Source organism: Grammomys surdaster, unplaced genomic scaffold (genome assembly GCF_004785775.1).
Source record: "Grammomys surdaster isolate TR1022 unplaced genomic scaffold, NIH_TR_1.0 194, whole genome shotgun sequence".
Taxonomy (NCBI): domain Eukaryota; kingdom Metazoa; phylum Chordata; class Mammalia; order Rodentia; family Muridae; genus Grammomys; species Grammomys surdaster.
This window is the reverse complement of record NW_021604639.1, coordinates 11,915,233-11,940,102: the sequence shown is the minus strand read 5'-3', so window position 1 is coordinate 11,940,102 and position 24,870 is coordinate 11,915,233. Positions and strand designations below refer to the sequence as shown.

Here is a 24,870-nt window from a genome sequence, read left to right as displayed (position 1 = left end):
GCCTTCCCTGGTGGCATCACATACGGAAGACTTGCACTGTGGAAGTGAGGGAGTGAGGGGATGAGGGGACCAGAGATGTAACCCAAAGTATGCCTTGGGAGCATATGGAAACTTTTAAACTAAAGGCAATTGGAGCTTTTGCCTTTTCCCTTACTTTCCCCCTTCAAAACACATTTTAATTATACAATTACAATGGAAATTTCTACCTTCAAAGACGTTTCTTCAGTAGAAGAGCTGCAACCTGAGGTAACATCACCTTCTGCAGGCACAGCAGCTGTTCTTTGACACATATCAACTCCTGTACATGTTAGAACTTTTGTCCTGCCCCCAATAACCCCGACCCCGTTTCCTCTGATTAGCCTACAACGATTTATAGGCCTCATTTTGAGTCAGTTTTTTTTAAATGAATTTCTTGTATACATTCAAAATCAAAACTTTTTCCCCCTCTTGTTAATTTGTCAGTTTGATCATGACCCCCAAAGTTTGAACCTAGGAAGGTACAGAGGCAAGGGCAGTCCCAGCTGACAACAGCTCCCTGAGACCAGTGTGTCCGTTGCAGAGAGATGGCAGGGGTAGGTGAGAAAACATCCAAAGCTGTTCTGGATGCACAGGATCTGAGAGATGTGTTTCTCTCCATCTCTGAAGGGGTAGCCTAAATAAGAGCTCCCGAGGACTCCTGTCTATCTTTGTTCAGGCTCCTGGTTAGTCAAATCGAGAGTGGCCTTCTGACCACAACTGTGACCTGGAGGATCATTTTCCCCACGCTCCTGAGATAGTCATAACCATTTGTCTTTAACATTAGCACAGCAAAAGCCTAAAACAATTTTAAATTCCCAAGTCAGAATTTCCTCAGAAACTTCAGCGTCTGAAAAAGTAGCCAGCAGGTGTATGCCAAACTCCAAAGCAAAGTCATGGGTGAGTGCTGCAGGCCGCCTACTCAGGGCAAGGGGCACATCACAGCAGAAGGAAGTGACCGACCGGCTTCTACTCTGCTACCTAAATGAATAGCAACAGAAAGCAGACTTGCTCATGCCTAGATTCTGGAAGAGTGAGAGGTCAGAGGTGAGAGGTCAGGGGTGGGAGGTCAGGGGTGAAAGGTCAGGGGTGAGAAGTCAGGGGTGGGAGGTGAGGTGGATATCAGGCAGGAAGCTTCTCTTACAGCACACACGAGGCTAGTATATTCACCCCAATCAACTACTTTCTCAAGCTGTTTCCTGCCATTTTAGCAAAGTATTGGACATACATTGCCAAGAAATGTGATTCTGTGAAAATGAAGCTGAATATTTTATGGAGGTTCAGATAGATTATATTTCACCACAAAAAATTAATTTGGGATATTTTAATTCTTTATTATGTTCCGTGTGTGTGTGTGTGTGTGTGTGAAAGAGAGAGAGAGAGAGAGAGAGAGAGAAAGAGAGAGAGAGAGAGAGAAAGTTCAGGGTCATGTATGTGGGATGCAGAGATCAGAGGACAACTTCTTTCAGGACCCAGATCTCTTCTCTCCTCCCTCCTCCCTCCTTGTTGAAGCCATCTCTCACATTTCTGTCACGCTGTATGCACCAGGCTTACTAGCCTGGAACCTTGCCAAATAAGCTAAACTATTAAATGGCCAGCAAGCTTCCAGGGAACAGCTTGTCTCTACCTTCCATCTCACCGTTTCTAGAATTATAAGTGTCTGGCTTTTTAGATGAGTTCTGGGGATCTACACTCAGGTCCCTCAGATTTCCAACACAAGTACTTTACCTACTAAGCCATCTCCCAACCCCCTTGACACTTTTATATTCTCAGTCTGTTATATTGAAGCCATACTGGAAAATAATACCATTATGACTGTCATTTATGAAGAAAATCAATGGAGAATTTTAATCAGTGAAACCCTACCCAGAATGCCTTTCATAAGTGCCAGCCGGATTGCTCAGTAGAGAAAGACACTTGCTGCCAAGCCTGATGGTCTATATTCAGTCCCCACACTGACACGGTAGGAGAGAGCTGACCCCTGCCGCTGTTCTCTGACCTCCACACCTGCACTATGGCATAAGCATCATGTGCTCACACCAACAGTAACTAAATGTAATTACAAGTGTTTAAAGTCCTGGCACCAAAACTCAAGCATGTATGCCCTTGCTATCTTAGGTGAGAGTGCTGTGCTTCAGTCTTCCATCTCCTTTGCTAACTGCCTCTTTGATTATTCAGCCACTCACTGATGCCAATCATGGCAGTTAAGGGAGCCACACAGATTCCATTCCACCTGGATGGGCCTTAATGGGTAAGTAAGTTTCCACCCAGAAGATGAAGAAAGCAATAACCTGGGTGGAGGAACACTGTAGAGCAGAGTCACAGAAGCATGAACGTACATGATGTGTTCAGTAGGATATCAACTGGGACTGGACACAGGGTTGGCAGGGCACCCGAGGAAGAAATGTCAGAAAGGCACACTGGTCTCCCATTGCTATAATACTTGAAAAATCATGCTAAGACAGTTAGACCAACCCTTTGGTGTCACCAAGGCCTTCCTTGGGTTGATGTTCTCATACAAACCTGAGGTTAAGTACAACCCCTGAACTGAACAAAGGGATGATCAGTCCCAGGTGGTTTCAGCAAGTGCCTGTGCTAAGAGGTGACAAAGTTCTGACCAATAGTGACATACATAGATAGATAGATAGATAGATAGATAGATAGATAGATAGATAGATAGAAATGTGTGGGAGGAGATGTAACAGACATTTTGCAAGTTGTAACTTGGAACTTGACAGTTGTATCACAAACTTTTGTTTGCTTTGAGGAACAGGAAACTCTGGAACCTCCTCCTAGGCATGTGTCATTTTTAACAGGGACAAATGATGACCAACTGACTGGTACATATAACATATAGACTGTTACTTTGAGCAGAAAGTGGGAGCAGAGCTTGGAGAGGGGAAATCCCAGCCCCTTCTAGTTCCAAGTGACCTGAAAACAGACAGGAGAGCTCTGGAAAGCCTGGACCCTCCCAGAATCTGCAGTATGTCCAGACAGAGTTGGGACGTTGTCTCCATGGTTGTTGTTTTAGCATGTTCTCATGCCAATAGAATAGACTGTGTAACCAAAAACTAGAACTCAAAAAATCTGTTTCTAATGGGACTAGACACTTTGTACCTATGCCAGCTGCCCTTGCACCTACCAAGACTATTAAATTGAAGTCAGCTAAACTGCACTGGTGAAATGCGCCAAGAGAAGCTTTAATTCTTCCAATTATAGAAAAATCCTCTGAGACGTTTCCAGCAAGATTCCAGCTTTAAGCTCTTTCAACGATACTTACCTAAACACAAATCTAAAGAGGTTTACCTACAGGTTACACCTTTCAGGTCTGTGTTAGTTGATAGCAGGGGTGCCCACTATCATTTGGAAACTATGATCTTGTCTGTGTTGTGCTTAGACCGTAGCAAGAAAGACTGATACATAAATAATTATGAATGTTCTAGTTTCATTTCTGTTGTTGTACTCACCTATCCCAGGGGCGGGGGAGGTAATTTAGGAAAGAAAAAGGTTTATTTCTACTTACAATTCCAGGTTGTGTCAAAGCTGGAACTTCAAGTAGCTAGTCATATCACATCCACAGTCAAGAGAAGGGAGAAATGGTGGCATACTTGTTTGTTTGTTTGTTTGTTTGAATGTTTTTGTGCTCAGCTTAAAAGTGGAGACACTTTTAAGCAGTTCATGGTCCACTACCTAGGTAATGGTGCCGCCCATAGTGGGCTTAATCTCCCTACATTAATTAATTTAAAAGATAATCCCTCACCAATGTGCCCACAGGCCAGCTCTAAGTAGAGAGCCTCTCATTGAGACTTTCTTTCCATGTGATTCAAGGTTGTGTCAACTGAAATTGAAAAGTAACATCCTAAGTAAAAATAAATGTCATGTGGTGGAAAGAGGTTACGAGAAGCTAAAATGTAACAATTGATGCTTATGAAAGTATTCTCCCACACTTCAGGTTCTCTGTGTTCTTTCTTCTTCATTTCTTATTTTTCTGATTCTACTGCCTGGCCCTACCCAATATTTATTTCCTACTGTAGCCTTTGTGCCTTGTCTGAGACTCTTCTGTTCATTCCTCCCAGTCTGAGGCTACCTGTCCCTGAGGTCTCAGATGAATGTGTCAGATAAATCTGCTTAAACCTACTCAGGAAGACAAAGCCAATCTGAGTAAAGCCCAGCTTAGCTTTTATTGGAACTGATCTTTCTGATCCAGGGTGTTGGCTTCCTATAAGTGACTAGAAGGAACATTGCATGGGAAAACCCAAGAACAGATAGAATGTCAGCAACACCAGGTCTCTCTTGTGCATCTGGACTTTGTCTTGCAGGAGAGCCTTGATCTATTTGCTCTGGAGGCAATTCGATCTGGTTTCCTCTGGACTATGATGTCATGGCCCTTCCTGAAAACTCCCGCTGGAAATATCTCAGTTCACATCTCATGAGAGGATCTAGGAACTAAAATATGAGCAACTCCATTAAGTTCTAGTTCAGAACAAACAGTCTTCTAAAATTTAGCTTCAACTCCGAGTTCTAGATAAATGTAAATATGATTTTCGCCTGAGATCAGGCCCTCAGACCTTCTGACTCTGATGTTCTGAAATCTACATTCACTGGAAGCAATAAAAGCGAATGTGTTATTTATTTTATTCATTGCTGAGGCAAAATGCCTAATTAAAAAAAAAACACTTCAGGAAAGGAAGGATGTATCATAGCTCATAGCTTGAGGGTGCAATCCATCATGGTCGGGACATCATGGGGCCTGGAACTCGAGGCAGCTTGTCACAAGAACCCACAGTCAGGAAGCAGAGAGATGAATATGGGTACTCAGCTCCCTTTCTCTGTTTTATTCTCCTGGGACTCCATTTGTAGTACAGTCTGCATTCAGTATGAGTCTTCTCTCCTCAGTTAAACCTTTCTGGAATCCCCCCCTCTCTCTCTCTCACACACACACACACACACACACACACACACCTATAAGGTGTTTCCATGATGACTCCGGGTCCAATCAAATTGACAATGAAGGTTAATCAACACAATCAATTAAGAAAAGAATAACGTGTACTAACATCTTTTCAGACAATACCTTCCTTAATCCTCTCTTCAACCCAAGGGGATTAGTCATAACTTCACTTTAGAGATAGAGAATGTAAGATTGAGAGAAGTAACGTCACTTGGTGAAAATCACACTGCTTGCAAAGAGACATATCTGGAATTAGAACTCAGCTCAACGTGAAGCAAAAGTCTTTGTACATCTATTATCTGACAGCTCAGTTCTCAGTACCAGCAAGTGTCGCTGCTGCTGCTGCTGCTGCTGCTGCTGCTGCTGCTGCTGCTGCTGCTGCTGCTGAAATAAGACACTCTGACCAAAAACAACCCTGGGGAAGAGTTCATTTGGCTTTCTTACACTCTGTGAAGGCTAGCTTCGTGTCAACTTGACACGAGCTAAAATCATCTGAGAGAACGGAGCCTCAACTGAGAAAAAGACTCCATAAGATAGGGTTGTAGGAAAGCCTGTAGGGCCATTTCTTAATTAGTGATTGATATGGGAGAGTCTAGTTCATTGTGGGTGAGGCTACCCCTGGGCTGGTGGTCCTCTGTTCTAAAAGCAAGGATGGGATGAGACACACACCTGTCTCTCTCATCTCCTAGCTCCTCCTCTCATTCTCTTCCTCCTCTCCTTACTCCTCCTCTTCCTCTCCTTACTCCTCCCACCTTAGCTCCTCCTACATATCACCCTTCCTGTTAAAATATAACTTTTCTCTCAAAATACAATTAGAGAATAACTATACCAATTTGTATCAGTAAGGTACAAGATAGACCTAATAACCAGTCCAACATTTTGTTGACTAACCAGAACCTCTGTCATCTCTCCTAACTAAAAGACTTAGTTCTGAACCTGGCTTTTTTCTTGGCTTTAGAATGAATGTCAGCTGAAAATCATCCTCTCAAATCTTTTCTCTAAAAGTAAATAGCCAGGATTGGCTATGAGACTATAAGTCTTCAACCCTGTCAGAAATCCAGAATGACTGAATTAACTGAAATTATGGGAAGCACAAAGCATAGCTTCTAAAACTTAGCCAGTTTATAAAGACGGCTGTACACCTGGACAGTCCCTATACTACAAAACATTGGAGCATCTGATCTTCAGCCTTCTGGCCCAGGATCATCTGACAGACCTAGTGATGCAGAATTATTAAGGGCTGATTACTCTGCCTTGGCAGATATAATCAGTCAACTATTCCACAAGTGTGTCCTTTTCAGGACAGCAATTTGTCTGTAGATGAAAAGAGGCAATTCTTGCCTAGTGGCTGTCTCACCACAACTGGAGTAACTCCAAAGATTCTCAATTTCTTCTTAGAATCCAAGACAGGAAGCTGTCAGGAGCAGACAGATCTCTAATCAAAATGAACCTTAATGCAGAAGTGTTTGTAACGTCAATTCTGTGGACTTCTGATGTTTTGAAAACCAACTATCCATGTAAGGCAATCTGGACTGTTGTCTGTTAACTCCTCTCAGCTATTTCTAAATAAAATATAGAAAACACCCTAACAATAAAATCAGAGCCATGAATTTGCTATAGGCCCTTAACTCACAGGCTAACCATCTTGAATCAGTTAAAAGAGTTAAAGAAGGACTGAGCCTAAGCCTAGTATTCCTAAATGTGTTATACAGGCACAATGCCTATGAGAGTAACAATATTAATCTCACTTTTATATCAATAAGAAACTCGTACCAATGAAAATCTTAAATTTGAAATCAAAGTAAATTTTGTGCCATTTAAGAAATTATAACTTCAGCTTAGTAACAATTATACAGATTTCTACCAATAGGTTATGGCTATGCAATAAATCCTAGCTATTCCTCCCTGTTCCGACAAAACCATTACTTTTCCCTAGAAAGGCAGCCCATTAGAGATGGTTATGAGCCACCATGTGGTTGCAGAGAATTGAACTCAGGACCTCTGGAAGAGCAGTCAGTGCTCTTAACCACTGAGCCATCTCTCCAACCCAATGGGTTAGTTTTTTTATTGTCAATTTCACTTAACCTAGAGTCACCTGGGAAGAAACACGCTCGGTGAGGAATTACCTATCTCAGGTTGGCCTGTGGGCATGTCTATGGGGTTTTGTCTTGCTTGTTAATTACTGTAGACATACCCAGCCCACTGTGGTCAGCACTGTGACCCTAGGCAGTGTAACAGTGAGGCTGGGAAGCAAGCAACAAGGATACGTGTATTTCTCTTTGCTCTTGACTCTGATTGTGATGTGACCCCCTGCCTTGACGTCCCCACAATGATGAACTGTAAGCCAAGCACTCTTTCTCCCCTAAGCTGCTTTGGTTGGGATACATTATCACAGAAACAGGAATCCAACTAGAACACCAGTTCGAGTCCCCACACTCCATAAGCATTCACTTCATATGACGGAGACTAGTTTATATATAGGACTCAAGACTGTGGGCAATCACAGGGCTTAGCTCCCATAATGACCGTCAGTATCAACTGTCAAATTTAGCAGTGCCTCTTCCTGCAGTGGCTCTTCTCAGCTTTCAAGTGGTTTGAATATACCAGAGAAGGGGTTGGGGGGGAACAGTTAAACTTATGTGTTGTGCAGCATTCTCCCTTCCTTTGGCATTTTTAAATTTCCATGTGTTTAAATGTAATTCAATCTGTGCATCCAACAGATTAAACTTGTCAAAAATGAATGTGGTATGAGAAACTGGTTATTTCCAAGACTTTTATTTTATTATTATTTTTTTATATATAAAATCTTTCTTTCTCCTTTCCAGAGAGGCAGAACTGAGTTGTCTGTTGAAATTCAGCATTCAGGTGCCACTTGCTGAACTCAGCATCTATCGTCAATGAATTTTTGTGCCTTAAAACCCAAAATAAAAGTCTGAGGCTGACAATAGTGGTGCATGCCTTTAATCTCAGCTCTCAGGATACAGAGGCAAGCAGATTTCTGAGTTTGAGGCCTGCCTAGTCTATAGAGCAAGATTCAGGACAGCCAGGGCTACACAAAAAAAACCCTGCCTCAAAACAAAAATAAACAAGAAAGAGAGAAAGGAAGGAGAGAGGAGGAGAGGAGAAAAGAGGAGAGGAGAGGGGAGAGGAGAGGAGGGGAAGGGAGGGGAGGGGAGGGAGAAGGGAGGGGAGGGGAGGGGAGGGGAGGAGCAGAAAGTTAAGTTCACAACAAAACCTGTTCTCAGATGCTAGAAAGGTGGCTCAGTGATTAAAGGCACTGGCTGTACTTCCTGGGGTTCTGAGTTCAATTCCCAGCAACTATATGATATCCCACAATCATGTATAATGGGATCCAACGCCTTTTTCTGGCCAGCAGGCATTCCTTAAGACAGAGCCCTCATATAGATTCATTAAATAAATAAATAAATAAATAAATAAATAAATACATTTCTTAAAGTCTGAGGAATACAGCCCTAACACTAAAAGGACACAAAATAAGCGTGAGGCATATACATCTGCATAGTGAGAGTTTTACAAATCAATGTGCTTTGAATCCATTAAAGTCATTTTTCTTTGAAATGCTCAAAAAGTCCCTCTTTAGTTATGGGATCCACTGGGCCATTTTGCTGTTCCTCCTGTTGCTCTTAATGGTTGTAACGGCCGTTCCTTTGTAACGGCCCATTCTGCTACTCTGTAATGGCCCATTCTGCTGCTCTGGTCCGCAGGTCAGGGTCTAGCAAGAGAGAGAGTGGGGATGGAGGGGCGAGAGACACAAAAGATGGATACAAGACAGAGTCTGGTCAAATCTCTCTTATTGAAAGGAAATCCTGGGTATTTATACCCATTACCACGTGCCTTGCTCTCGTGGACAAGTTCAACTGAAGGCACTAAGTCACCTGTCTTGTAGCCATGGATACCACGTGCACCTTGCAGCTGGGGGCACTAAACAGTGTAACAAGATGTTTATCAGAGTGTGCTCAGCTGTTGCGGGTTGTTGAAAACAAGTCTCTTGTCAGGGTATATGACTTGAGATGGCTGTAAAGATGATAGCCACTTTCGGCTAAGAGTCGGCTCCCAAGTAATGGTTTCCATGCTAGGTAAACTACATGACTGGGCTCTTCTTGTACGTTCCTAACTCCAGTCTGTTCCTGCCTTTTCGCCACAGATGTCTCATTTCTTATACAGGCATCGTTGCCTACGGTTTCAACTTCTCCAGCCTCCTTTACACTCCAACCAGGGCTTAGGAGATGGCTGAGTAAGAACATTTAGTTGGCAAGCATGAAGACTTGAGTTCAAATCTCCGGCATCCACATTAAAAACCAAAAAAACAAACAAATGAAAACCCATTGTTTTGTATGAAATTTTCTAAAAGGCCAAAGAGACAAGATTTTTTTTTGTCTACAAAGTTGTTATTTATTTTATTTTATTTTATTATCTATATTATTTTATTTTACTTCACTTTGGCCTGTTTGATGCATGTACGAAGCAATGTCCAACAATAAACCAGAATTGTGTTTTGCTGAGTTGTTCTAACAAGAACATAAAATAAAAATAAAACATGTGAAAACCCGGAAATGTGGGAAATAGAGTGTCATCACTGATCTAACTCCAGGTTCATTCTTATCTCAAAAGAAAGAGAATGATAGAGCGGGCCACCAATGTCACAGGCATCAGCCCACATGTCTATATATAACATATATGCAAAACATATACATAAAGATGCACATACATTTACACACAGAGAAAGAAAAGACAGACAAACAGACAAACTCCAGACTACTCTGGTTTTCTCTTGTACAACAGAGCTGTCTATGTAACAGGCACCATCGTCTGTATACCCATAGGACATAGCCTAAGTTTTTTGGGTTGTTTGTTTTATTTGTTTATTCATTTGTTTTGTTTTTCTTTTTCACATAAGCTCATCATCTCTCCCCAATACCTGGTCTACATTCAGTGTTAGATTTTGGTCCACAGCTTAGAACAGACAACACCAGACCAAATGGTTCCAAAGGGGAGGGGGTTTATTCAGGGCAGAAGGCAAAGGTGGGGAGAGAAACGGGAGAAGATCACGGAGAAAGAGGAGAGAAGTGGAGGCCAGCCAGGACTACGTGGAGAGAGGGGTAAGGGAAGGGGGGAAAGGCGAGGGGACAGAAAGAAGCTAGAGGCAAGAGAGCAAGAGAACTAGAGAGAGAGGAGGAGGCAAGCAGCCACTTTTATAGTGGGCTGGCCTACCTGGCTGTTGCCAGGTAACTGTGGGGCGGAGCATACCTGAGTATAACTGTGGAGGTGGAGTTTAGACAGAATACTAACACTCGGCCCTCTGTGGGTGGTAGAATTTGGAATCAAGTGACAGCCAGACTATTAGAAACACCTGGATTTTAGCCATGCCATCACGAAAGGGTCTTCTATGTGTTTGGTCTGGCTGGACAGTCCATCCGTCTGGACTTTGCAGCATCCATGAACCCTTTGACTCTGAGAGTGATGTCCTACTGCAACCCTCCACTTGAATGAGCTTATGAGACAGTTCCGTGGGGCTGAGTAGACCAGCAGAGAGACTGGCAGAGAAAATGGCTTGTTTCCTGAACTATGAGCCTAGGCTTGCTCATTCTTTTGCCACCATGTCTGGACAAAGAAGCTGGAGAATAAGAGCTCAGTCAGCGGAGAATCCTCTTTGGGAAAAACTGACCATTAAGTGGGGAAGAAATTCTCCAGATGGAGTAGAAGGCACTAGAAGAAAGGTTAGTGCTTTCCAGGCAGACAAACAAAGGACTGTCTGCCTAAGAGCAAGGAGGAGCTCTCTACAGCAGAGCAGAGGGTTGATAGTGTCTTGGGATGCATGGGACACTATGGGAGATGACCACTTGGAAGGCATGGGACACTATAGAGATGACCTTCCACCATCCAGACAACTCAGGGATGAACAGGAGAGAATGGACATCTAAGAAGTTACAGGAACCCTCATAGCACAGGATAGGGTTACTGGTGAACTCCATCAGGACAGGGTCCTAGTGCACCCCAGATACAAAAGCAACCTTTCCTCTGTTGTTCCCGCCCCTGCTCTCCTTGATGCACCCCATCAGTGGCTGCATGTGGATCACTCTACTGCTCAGTGCCTCACAAACCTGCTCTTTCCTACGGTCGGACTATCTCCTTTGCTAAGAATCATTTTCCAGGACAATTTCACTGCCCCAGCAGACCCTCCAAACCTCGTTTCCTGCCCCTTCCAGGTTTCTTCTGTTAGGCTACTCTAAACATTAAAAAAAAAAAAAAAGTGTATGTGTGTGTGTGTGTGTGTGTGTGTATGTGTGTGTGAGAGGGGTGGGGGGAGAGGGTATGGGTTACTGAGAAGGCCAAACGAGGGCATCAAATTTTTTTTTTTTAAAGATGATTTATCTTACATATGTGAGTACACCATAGCTGTCTTCAGACACACCAGAAGAGGGCATAAGATCCCATTACAGATGGTTGGGAGTCACCATGTGGTTGCTGAGCACTGAACTCAGGACCTCGGGAATGAGCATTGAACTCAAGACCTCTGGAAGAGTAGTCAGTGCTCTTAACCACTGAGCCATCTCTCCGGCCCCTATCAAACTCCTTGAATCTGGAGTTGTGGGTAGTTGTGAGCCACCCAATGCAAAGGGTGGTAATTGAACTCAGGTCCTCTGGATGAGCAGTAACAAGGGCTCTTAACCACTGACCCATCTTTTTAGCCCCTACACTTTCTTATATGCCCCCTAAATACAAATATCAAAAGTAAAAATTTACACTCAGCTCTAAATATGTTTTAAAATATTTTGAAATGGTCCCCATGAACCAAAGGTAACACACATAAGCTTTAGAAAATACACAGAAGAAAACGAGAGAGGTCAACAGACAGATTCAGGACTGCTTTCTAATCACTTGTCTTAGTGACCCCGCCTGAAGCCAGCAAACTTCCTGGAGGAAGTGTGAACTGAACACCACCCATGTTTTATTTAGGCCATTCTAGACTACTTATTTCTTAAAGGAAGTCTTAATTACTCAAAGACCATGCTTAAGAATGAACATAAAGGGAAAATGATGAATTAAAGAACCTGTCCGGATTGTCATCTTTAACCACAGCAAGGAGAAACAAATATATTTATTTCCTGGTTGAAGCTATTTTACATACTCCTTGTCCATAGCTAAGCTCGATTTTTCTGTCTAGGTTTTCCATTTCTCATTCAGCTTTGGGGTAAAACACAGAGTACACCATACTCTTTAGTACATCTGTAGTCTGGATGATCACATGATCAACAGGTGCCATTTAGAAGGTGACTCTTTAAATCAAACATGGGTATCAGAAGTACAGAATCAAAGAGCAGAAGGGTTTGTCCTTGTGGCAGAGACCCTGCTGCACAGCTTACCCATGACCGTAGAATGGCAGCAATGGTGTTGACCTTTTAAAATTCTTGCAGATGAAAATCGAGTCTCTGCAGCCACCTGGCAGAAAACTAAACCCCTGTTACTTTGTTACTTTGCTACACTTTGTCTTTCTACCTAGACTAATATTGAATGTCAGCTTATAAAATTGCTGAAGAGACAGGCCTCTGGACATGTCCTGGGGCATGTCTGGTGGGGTGTTCTAGATTAAGTCATTTGAATTGGGAAGAATCAGCTTTAAATATTGGCAGTGTCATGCTATGAGCTGAACTACGTAAAATAGCGAAAGTTAGTTGAGAACATTCACCACTCTCTGCCTCTCCTGACTATGGAGCAGTTATCTGATGTTCACGTCACCCTGCCCTTCTGCCATGCACTGTGAGTCAGAACAAATTCTTCTCTTCTCATGCTGTGGACATAGCAATGACACAAATACAAAAACAAACAAACAAAAACACCAAAAATCCACTTTCATCAGGACCCTGTGGCACAGGTCTTTAATCCTAGATACTCAGCAGGTTAAGGCAGAAGGATGTCAAGTTCAAAGTCTACATGAACTACAGAGTGAGTTCAAGGCCAATCTGGGCAACTCAGTGACAGGCTGCCTCAATTTGTTTTCTACAAAAAGTTGGGACTATACCTCAGTAGTAGACATCTTGCTTAACAGCCCCAGTACCAAAACCAACTACAACACAACCTTCACTTAGTGTGGTAGTTCACAGGGCTACCCGTCCCAACAACCCGGAGGGGAAGCAGAAAACTTTCAAACTCAAGACCAAGCTCTGACTCTCTCATGAAAATAAATAAATAAATAAATAATTTTAAAAAGAAATAAAAGGAAAAAGGTTACCCTCAAGGCCAGTTGTGAAGTAAGTTCAGCAAATTGGTTTAAGACTCCTGACTGCTTTTTCTGTTTTCTCATAAAAAAAAAAAAATTAGCCTTAGAAATAGCATTCTGCATGACTAGAGCTTAAAAAAAAAATTGTCCTGCAGATGCTTTGAATTCTTTGTCACTCCTGAGTACAGTTCGTTAGGGAAGTAAATTCAGAGGGAGCTCACAGCTTAAAGGGCAAAGCAAAGTGGATTCCCCCAACAACCCCCAACACATACACACACACACACACACACACACACACACACACACATACACATACACTGCAGGGATTTCTTGGAATTAATTGGTCATGGGGTGTTTTTTTGTAGTTGGTGGTGACAGTGGTTTTGGGGTTTTGCTTTGTTTGTTTTTGTTTCGTTTCTGTTTGCTTCATGAGTCTCATTTGGGCAGGCACTGAAGCCGCTTATTTGCATACAGCTCCCAGAGCCCGGGGTGAGCTGAGGACACAGTCTCTGTCTGCCTTGGCAGAAGCAGGAAGTCACTACAAGAAGCCATGCCTCTCTACTCTTAGTGGCTTTTTTTTCCTTTTATATGTTATTTTTCAAGAAAACCCAAGCTGACTTTTCAAACAGAACACAAAAGCTTAGAAGTGGGTAAAAGAAAAACCAAAGACCCTGTCCCCTTTTCTCTTATTTAGAAATTCTGAATCATCAGATTGGAAAGGAGTTAGAGGCCAGTTGCAAAGAGCAGGTGAGGAGAGGATTGTCCGGAGGATTAACAGAGGCCTTTGGGATTAACAGAGGCCGGTGGTCCTCCCAGTACATTCTCCAGACAGGTGAACACATGGTCAGGATATAGGAGTCTCTGCAGCCATCTGGCAGAAAACCAAACAAACCTCAGTTACTTTGTTACTTTGTCCTTCAACCTAGTGTTGCTGGACAGACATTCCATTGTCATTCCTTTGCTAGGTGTAGTCTGAGCCTATACCGACAGGAATGCCTCCTCCTGTGAGAGCAATGTGCTCCTGTCTCACTGGTGTTCAGATGGGATTCCAATTGCTCCAAGCATTTCCTCTAGATTTGAATCTGTTTCTCAGATAGCTGCGTTTGTCTAGCTAGGTATACTGCAGCTTCCTGTCTGGTACCTGAGATCCCGCGTTAAGTTCTGTCCAGACATAAGGGATGGTGAACTTCACTCTGCTATCCTTAGCAGAGAGGCAGCAGTGGAAACTGTTGCAGTGAGCGGCTTCTGGCCAAGATTCATGTCACTTGGGCCAGATGAAATTTTAAAAGGTTTCAAGAGAAGCAGCCCATGTTCTTAACGAGGAGTGTTTATTTATACAATGCCTTATTCCAAGAAATGAAACCTACTAGGAAATTACAGCAGCAGTAAAGTATGTGGCGACATTCAAATGCACAGAGCAGCTTCGACTTTCTGAGGCTCTTCGTCACTTTTACAACCTTCCTGGATTTTTTTCCCCATATCCAGGTGTGCAAAGGACCTTGAGCACCAGTAAGCTGACTCTTCCCAAGCGTGTAGAGAACTCTAAAGGGTTAGATAATGATTTCACAGATTCTCAGTTCGTCCCACAGTCATGTGACCATACTTGTATTTCCTTTATTTATTTATTTTATTTTATTTTATTTTATTTTATTTTATTTTATTTTTGGTTTTTTCGAGACAGGGTTTCTCTGTGTAGTCCTGGCTGTCCTGGAACTCACTCTGTAGACCAGGCTGGCCTCGAACTCAGAAGTCCACCTGCCTCTGCCTCCCAAGTGCTGGGATTAAAGGCGTGCGCCACCACCGCCCGGCCTTGTATTTCCTTTAAATAGCCACACCTGACAATGTAATTATCTTTTCTAATTACCTTAATATTTTCTCCTATACCAAACTGCTTGCCTGGTTTAAGAGGAAATATTTGTCACCCGATGGACTCTATATATCTCTGATCTCCTCACCATCTCTCCATAAGCTAAATAAATATCTTATCCTAAATGTCAGTTGGACAGAGCAAACGTAGTGTGACATGGCATATAATTTGAAGCGGTACCTGTGCAACATTAAAATAATCACACATTATGAAGTGTAGGGGCTGATTTGAAGGTCAGTATCAAGATACTGCTTCCACTGAACAGCCAAGAGTATCTACTCAGCTTAGTAGTTGTGATAGATCATGGTACAAGTGTGTACATCTCTCTCTCTCTCTCTCTCTCTCTCTCTCTCTCTCCCCCCCCCCCCCCCGGGGGGGGGGGGGTGTGTGTGTGTGTGTGTGTGTGTGTGTGTGTGTGTGGTGGTGGTGGTGGTAGTGGTGGTGGTTCATCATCATGGTCAACTTAACTGTATTTAGAATTGCCTAGAAGATTCACTTTTAGAGTATTAATGAGGACATTTCCAGAGAGGTTTAACTGAGGTAAGAAGACTCCCCTGAGTATAAGCAGCATGGTCTCATGGGCTAAGGTTCCAGATCAGATTAAAAAAAAAATGAGAGAGAGCATAAGCTAAAAACCAACATTCCCCTCTTTCTCTGCTTCTTGACTGCTACTGAGACAGGACCAGCTGCCTCATGCTTCTGCTACTGTGTCTTCCCCACCATGGTGGACTGAATTCTCAGTGAGCCTAAGTGAGCTAACCCTTCCTGAAGTTGCTCTGTCAGGCATTATGTCACAGCAGTGAGGAAAGTAACTAACACAGGAAAAGAATTTATAATTCCGCTGTCTGGAAGACTCTCCTAGAAGATATTGCTCCCCTGGCCTTTGTCTTTGTACCTGTACGATCTAGAAAAGATGTGATTGGTTAGAAAAGATGTGATTGGTTAGGAATGTGTACTTGAACAATTATAAGCCTCTAGCAAAATTTCTCATTATCATGGAGATTTATGCTGTGGTTTTTTTTTTCCTGGACTTTTAAAGCAAATTTTAGAGGCCAGGGTAAATCACAACAGATTATACCCAAAATCCTTTACATTAAAGACTATCAAATGAATGTTTTCATAAGGCCTGCTTTGTATCTGGAAAATTGAAAGTCATTGGCTAGGATGAATTCTGAATTTGTCACAAGACATAGAAGCCATTATAAAGCCAGCCTAGTGAAGCAGTTTGGTATATAGGTTGCCTTGGAACTATGTAGACACACTCAAATCTTGTTCTTCATTTATCTCTGGGACTTTATGCAAATTTGCTAACTTATTTTAGTCTTGTTTCTTTCTTCCTTCTCTTCCTCCCCCTCCATCTTTTTAATATGTGGGTGGTTTTGCTCTGCACATATATCTATACCACTTTCGAACCTCATGCCTATAGAGGTCAGAAAAGTGTATCAGATACCCTGGAACTGGAGTTACAAACAGTTGTGAGGTGTCATGTGGGTGCTGGGAATTGAACCCAGCTCCTCTAAAAAAGCAGCCAGTGCTCTCAACTGCCAAGGCATCTCCACAGCCCCTCCTTCTCATTTCTTAATTCATGAAAAGGCATCAACAATATTTGCAGGGCTGTTACGAAGGTTGCCTATTTAAATCAGAGCTCCTATAAAATGGATAGGTAAAAGCAGGGGGCAAAAAATATATCGATTCCCAGTTCTGTCCATAGTCATATGTCCATAGACTAATGGTTCCTGTAAATTATCTCCATCCAACAACATAGTTATCTTTTCTAATTTCATTTTCTTCCATACCAAACTACTTACTTATTTTTGAAAGATAAATATTTTATCTTTTTTAATGGAAGGATGGTAGTTAGGGAGATAAATAGAAGGGGCTGGACAGGTAGAGGGAAAAGATTGACACGATAGATAGATAGATAGATAGATAGATAGATAGATAGATAGATAGATAGGCTTCTCTTTCCATGCATCTTGGACCATTTGTCAACATCAGAGAGTATACTTATACAAATCTAGATTGTATATTACAATCACCCAGTGTAGCCCTCTCGATAGAATTAAAGACATAAAAACATGGCGTATACAAGGCTACTACAATGTAATATGACTCATTCTTACAGGAAACTTATGTAAGTACAGTCTAATGACTAAAGAACAGAGAAAGCTGGGGATAATCCAGCTCGGATGAAGTGGAGACAGAAAGCCAGCCTGGACTACACAGTGATCAGGAGCCACTTAGGGAAACCACACAATTCAAGGAGAAGGAGGAGCAGAAGGAAGAGGAGGAAGAGGAGGAGGACGAGGAGGAGGAGGAGGAACCGTTATGATTATTGATCCTTATTTTCAACCTGACTGATTCTACATTCAACTAAGCTACAGTCCTCTAGGTGGGCCTGTGAGCTGGGCCTTTTAGGAAGGAGCTAATTGAGGGGAGAAGACCCTCCAAAGAGTCTTCACCTTGGCTGCACCTTCCTCAGTAGCTGAGCTATAAGGAGGTCTGAGAACTAAGGAATATTGCCCACTTGCATGCCTTCTCTTCTTGCTTATGAGTGCATCTACTCTGATGATGATGCTCTAGCCCTTTGCTGAGAGTCCCGCTTCTCCCGTCTTCCGATGTGGCCTAAAGACCAGAGACTTTCCAGGAATCTTCCAGGCCTTCACCACCAGTATGGCACTGCTGAGTGTCTGGCTTTGTAGACTCAGACGCTCCAGCATGCAGATGAGCATTGTTTGACTTTCTAGCACATATCAATTTTAAGTAATCTAGTAAGCCCTATTTATTAGATATATATGTGTGTGTGTGTGTGCATATATAATTTGTAACACACGTGTCTACTGGTTCTGCTCCTCTAGAGAATTCTGCCAAATACAATCAACAATATAATCATTAGTGGGATACATTATTGCACATGTTGTGAAGCACAGCAAGTGTGTCACACCAGCATCACCATGAATCACTGAGTAGTGCATTCTGCTATGAGGTTACACTGATGCTACACGGTAGAGATTTTACAGTCCGTATTATGGAAGTACAGTCCGTATTATGGGATTTGGTTTATGCAGTCTATCCCTGATTGAAATATTGTGATGTAACTCATATCTGCAGGTAGAGAGTGGCATAATAAGTGTATGAATGAAGAACAAATGAGTGGATGGATAAATAAGATAGAAGGATAAGAAAGCTGGGTGGTTGACTGATACGTGATGCTATATACATAGGTAAATAAATACACAGAAACTTAGATATTCAGATATTCTAGGAGCAAATGTGGGTTTATTCCATAGAAAGTCTTCTATGGAGCCAATTATCCAATTATGCAAATGATCAAATAACCCGGTCTAAAGGCTGCAGAGATGCTAAGTGGTTAGGAGCACTTGCTGCTCTTTCAGGGAAGCCAGGTTCTGCTCCCAGCACCCCACATTGGGCTGCTAACAACCACCTAGAATTCCAGATCCTAAGGATCCAATGTCCTCTTCTGGCCCCTATGGATACACACCCACATGTGACACATACACACACACAACTTTTAAAATATTTTAAAAATAACCAACCCTCAGTATCTTGTACTATAAATCATTGTGGATCACCAGACCTAATTTGATCTTTATTTTACCTAAGCACCCATTCATCATTTTTTTTCTTATTGTTCTTCACTATATCTTGCCTTGTCCACAATCCAGTAAACACTAAGGAGATAATATTTGGAGGAGACAATAGGTTTTATTCCTTTATTTGCTGCCCAGTGTCACCATGTCACTCACCCCCTTGACTCACTATTAAGTAATGATGAGTGGTATTTGTCTAACTTGTTGGGATGATGGTAAAGATAAATTAGGTAATTTTGGGACAAGGCTACGGGCTCCTTCCAATGAAAGATATTTGTTTTATGACATTACTGTTATCAACTAACCTTCAGCCCATTACCATGGCTTGTTCAAGACTATACTCTCCTACTCCCTCCCTGTAGCCCCTTGTTTATCATGAAACCAAACTCTACCTGCTTTTGCTCTGACCAGTGAAGAAAGAGTAGCCACATGTAGGGTGTGGCACTGAATAATTTGGAGCAAATCTGTTGATCTTTTATCAGTTTCACGGAGTCATATGGTGAAGGTTATGTAAAGAATTTTGGCTTTAAGAAGATGGCTGCGGGTAGTAGCAGGAGCGTTGAGAAGAGCGGCTCGAAAAGCCAGGCGAACTCTGGCTTCCTGGGGCTGCGACCCACCTCAGTGGATCCCTCTCAGAGGCAGCGGCGGCAGGGTCCCAAAAACAAGAAGCGCGGCTGGAGGAGGCTCACTGAGGAGCCCCTGAGGATAGAGGTAGACCAGTTCCTGGAAGACGTATGGCTACAAGAGCGCATGACCGGTGACTTGTTGGTAGAGGCCCCAAACGAAAAGCTCTTCTTCGTGGACACTGGATTCAAGAGAAAAGAACCAAGCAAGAAGAGGACCTGGATCCAGAAGAAGTCACAGCGTCTTCAGAAACCCCTACGGGTTGACCTTGCCCTTGAGAATCATTCTAAGATCCCCGTTCCCAAAGACATCCTTGCACACCAGATCCCCAATGCCAAGAAGCTCAGGCGAAAGGAGGAGCTATGGGAGAAACTGGCAAAGCAGGGTGAGCTGTCCAGGGATGTGCGCAAGGCCCAGGCCCGGCTTCTTAGCCCTCCTGCACCAAAGGCCAAACCTGGGCCCCAGGATATCATTGAGCGGTCCTTCTATGACCTCTGGAACCCAAACAACCCTCTGGACAAGCCTTTGATTGGTCAGGATACATTCTTTCTGGAGCAGACCAAGAAGAAAGGTGTGAGGCGACCACCACGCCTTCACATCAAGCCTTCCCAGCTGCCTACAGTAGAGGTGATTCCTGCGAGAGCCTCCTACAACCCAACCTTTGAAGACACCAGGCCCTGCTTCGAGAGGCTCATGAGGTGGAGCTGCAGCGTGAGAAAGAGGCAGAAAAGCTGGCAAGACAGCTGGCCCTGCCCACCTCAGAGCAAGCCGCCACCCAGGAGTCCGTGTTCCGGGAGATGTGTGAGGGCCTGCTGGAGGAGTCTGACGGTGAGGGTGAGGATGAGCCAGGCTGTGCTGGGCAGCCAGATGCTGATGATGGGGCCACCGAGACCTCACCCACCAGTGCTGCTGGTCCTGAGAAGAGGATGGAGAAGAAGACAGAGCAGCGGCGGCGGCGGGAGAAGGCTGCTCGCAAACTGTGGCTGCAGCAGGCTGCACTGAGGGTAGCTCGGCTTCAGCACCAAGAACTCTTCAGGCTCCGTGGGATCAAGGACCAGGTGGCCCGGAGGTTGGCAGAACTGGCACGCCGGAGGGAGCAGCGGCGCATACGGCAACTGGTAGAGGCTGACAATCCTCGAAGGCTGGGACGGCTCAAGTACCAGGCCCCTGACATTGATGTGCAACTCAGCTCTGAGCTGTCTGGCTCACTCAGGACACTGAAGCCGGAAGGTAACGTTCTCCGAGACAGGTTCAAGAGCTTCCAGAAGAGAAATATGATTGAGCCCTGGGAATGAGCCAAGTTCAAGCGCAAATACAAAGTGAAGCTGGTGGAGAAACGGGCCTTCCGTGAGATTCAGTTGTAGCTGTGCAGATGTTGGAGCCCTGCCTGTCAATAAAGTGCTGTAACCAACCAACCAAAAAAACAAAAACAAACAAACAAAAAAAAAACAAAAAACAAAACAAAAAAAACCAGAATTTTGGAGGGTGAACTAAACAAATTAGATGACATCTAAACCTCCAAATTTACAATCTCCCAATCATGTTTAAAATCATGGCTGAATTGGCCCAGTCAGTAAAGCGTTTGAGCCGGAGCTGTATCCCCCAAACCCTCGTGACAATGTCAAACATGATATGTTCTTGTAATCCCAGTGCTGGAGAGGCAGAGACAGAGGCTCCTTGGAGTTCCCTGGCCAGCCATTCTAATCTAATTAGTAAACTTTAAGCCTATGAAAAACCCTGTCTCAAAGAAAGCGAATGGCTTTTCTAAGGTAACGCCAGATATTGTCCTTTAACCTCCACACATACACACATATATGCATGGGCACCTATACACATACATAGGAACACTCACATTAAATAAGTAACTATGTGCTAGCGAGATAGCACAGTCAGTACATGTCTCAGACTCCAGATCGTCGGTTTTATGCCAACAGAGATCATAGTAACCCTATCCTAGTGCAAGACCATGAGTGGTGAATTCTTTCCAACCCAAATGCCAGTTTTTAGGAGTGTTTGCTAAGCATCTAGGAAGCTCTTACATGTTCAGAAAAACCTTGACTATTTTCTCTCAAAGCTATTCTACAATTCCTTCCATGTCTGGACCAATTGGAGCATGTCCAGGAAATGAAAGCTAAGTATAACCTCCAAAGGAGGGGGGGGCGGAGAGAGATTAAAGAGGGGAAGAGGAGAGTGAGGAAGAGGTGAGAGAGGGAGGAGGAAGAGTGCATCTAATCTGATATGTGTGTGTATATGTGTATGCATGAACCATATATATTACATATATGTGTGTGTGCATCCTTTATGTGTGTATCCTTTGTGTACGTGTGCATGCATGTGTGTGTGTGTGTGTGTGTGTGTGGTAGCTGACACCTTTTTACCATTAGAATCTTATGCTCATAGTTCATCTTTCTTTTTGTATTGCTTGAAAATTTTGTACATGCCTAAAATGTGTTTTTTATCAAGGCCACCTTCCAGTCTCTCTGCCTCGTTTTCTCCCCCATTCCCACCACCAGTCTCTCCCAAATTCCCCTAATGACTACACAGACAAAGATTCTCAACAAAATACTTGTAAGCTGAATTCAGGAATACATCAAAAAGATTATCTGCCATGATCAAGTTGGCTTCATCCAAAGATACAGGGATGGTTTAACAGACATAAATAAAAAAAAAATGTAATCTACCACTTAGACTCTTGGATAGAGACTACATGATCATCACGTTAGACACAAAAGAGGGTCTTCAACAAAATCCATAATCCATTCATGATAAAACTTCTGGAGATCCTAAGAGTACAAATCTCAAAATAATAAAGACTAACACAGCAAAGGCCACAGCCAACATCGTTCTAAGAAAGGAGAAAACCTCAAAGTTTTTTCCACGAAAATCATGAACAAAACAAGATGTCTACTCTTCCTGCCACCACCACCCCCACCCCCACTCAATATAATGGCTGCAGTCTCCGCTGAGGCAATAGAACAGGCGAAGGTGATAAAGGAGATGCAGATAGGAAAGGAAGACGTCAAAGTATTGTTATTTGCAGATGGTATGACTTTATATATAAAAGGCCCCAATGACTCCACCAGAAAAACTCTATAGCTAATAAATACACTCAGCAAACCAGTAAAATAGAATACCAAGTTAACCCACAAAAAAGAGTAGCCTTCCTATATACCAACAACAAACATACAGAGAAAGAAATCAAATAAGCAATTCCATTCATATTAACCCAAATTAAAAAAAAAAAACCACCTTGGAATAAATCTAACCAAGGAAGTGAAAGATTTGTGCAATGAATTTTTGAACACACTAAAGAAAGAAGTTGAAGATACCAGAAGATGGAAACGCCACCTGCGCTCATCTCATTTGAAGGGATTTTAGTTAGTTCTTTTAGTTGCTGCCGTAAAATCTTCAGTCAGGTGGATAGACAAAACATGGAGGTTACTATACAAATACAAGTGAAGAGACTATGAAATGCCTTCTAGGTGTGCTGTAGGCCTAGCTGCTGTCCCCACCCCTGGGCATCACAATCACTTGGTTTTGTTTTTCTCTCTGTCTTCTATTCAGCACCCTCATGCAAAGAAGACCAGAGAAGTTGAATTTTGTAAGCCCTCACGTGGACTCAGTGGTAATAGCTTCCTGTTCCCCAAAACACTGACTGTCTACAGGGTCCACATGACTGCCAGGATGTCATTAATGCCCGCCCTGTGCTCTTGGTCTCCAGAAGATATTTATATTTAGACATCAGAAGACTTTTATATTTAGGCACCGACATCGTCCAAATGCCCACAGACTTTAGTTAAAAAGGAAAAACAAGCTAATTTGCTGGAACGGAAGGCTGACCTGCAGATCTGGTGTGGGCTTGTCTCGTTTCTTTGGACTATATTTTTGTTGTTGTTTTTCTTCATTGGTGTACAGCCTCTGCTTGAGCAATCTCATGTGTTCCCGAGGCTTCCATGACGCCATCTGTCATCTCATATCCCCTCCCTGGGATGTCCTTCTAAACTCCAGGCTTGTATCCGCAACTTCCCATTTGACATCTGTCCTCAAATCTGTCACAATCATCTCAAAGACACCATGTCTCAGATTGAACATTTGAACTCTGCTGCTTGTTTTCCCACAACTCCCAGCATTTGCCTCTGCAATTAGTGGCAATTTTATTTTCATGTATGTATTTACACAAGGTCTAACGGATCCCAAGCTGGCCTCAAACTGAGAATGACCTTAAACTCCAGATTCTCCTGATGTCACCTTTCTACCACTGAGATTACAGGTGTGCACTTCTACACTCAGGATACATGGTGCCATGCTGTCAAACCCTGGACCTCCCTCACACTACGCAAGCACGCTACCATCCAGGCTACGACTCAGTCCAATCAGTGGTAGCTGTTATAAAATTTTCTTTAATAGATAGATCGATATGATAGGTAGATAGATATGATAGGTAGACATGATAGGTAGATAGATATGATAGGTAGATAGATGTGATAGGTAGACAGATATGATAGGTAGACATGATAGGTAGATTGATATGATAGGTAGGTTGATGGATGATGTGTAGATACCTAGATAATAGGTAGATATGTAATAGATAAGTAGAAATTAGATGATAGATAATGGAAAGACGGATAATAGAACAAATTACAAAATAGTACAGTACCTTCTAATGTTCACCACTATTAATGATTTTATGTGTGTGGTAATGTGTTTATACATGTCTGTATGTGTGTGTAGGCATGGAATGCATGTGTACATGTGTGCACTTGAATCTGGAGTCTAGAGGTAGACGTTCAGTGTATTTTTCTGTTTATTCTTTGAGACAGAGTCTCTGACTGAAGCTAAAGCTCACCAATTCAGCTACTCTAGCTGACTAGGAATCTTCAAGGATCTGTCTGCAGCCTGCCTCCTCACTCCTCAATGCTAGGGGTTACAGAGGAGTATGATCATAACTAGCAATTCCACAGATACTGGGGAATCCAAATTCAGATCCTTTTGCTTATATGGTAATCACTTCACCAACTGTATCATCTCCCCAGCTCCCAATACGCAATGATTTTTAAAGCAACCTCAGAAATACTTCCAAATGTTATTTGGCTATACTAGCATTTGCAAGAGAATAGCAGCACAGAAAACTTAATAGCCATTGGGTCTAGTGCAGGCTTAAGAACCTGGTTACTCTGCGGGACAAGCCTGACTGCATAGGGGTTGATGTCAAAAGTATCCCTCTCCAGGAAAAAGACATCGGGACTGGTATGGCCCTCATGTCTCACTGGACTACGACAGGGGGACCGGAGCCATTACAAGGTCCCCTTCAATTACTGTAGGTCAGGCCTCTATCCCCGCCTTCGCAAGATTAGAATCACCACAGCCCTTCTATACTTAGAGAAGGGAGGAGATGTCAGGGACATCCCTGCCTACACACTGAAGGCCTAAAATCAGCCATAGGCCTAAAATCAGCAATAGGCCTATCATACATGTATACTAACACCAAGTCTTGGGTCTCTGTAGAAAAATGTTGAAACAGATGGCTATAAGCTATTGTAAACAGGTAGCTTTCATGGAAAAT

General features: G+C 43.0%; 1 pseudogene; it reads left to right on the top strand.

Moving 5' to 3' along the window:
- The first annotated feature begins 19,217 nt into the window (after positions 1-19,217).
- On the top strand, positions 19,218-20,718 carry LOC114623130 (annotated as a pseudogene).
- The last annotated feature ends 4,152 nt before the right edge of the window (positions 20,719-24,870 follow it).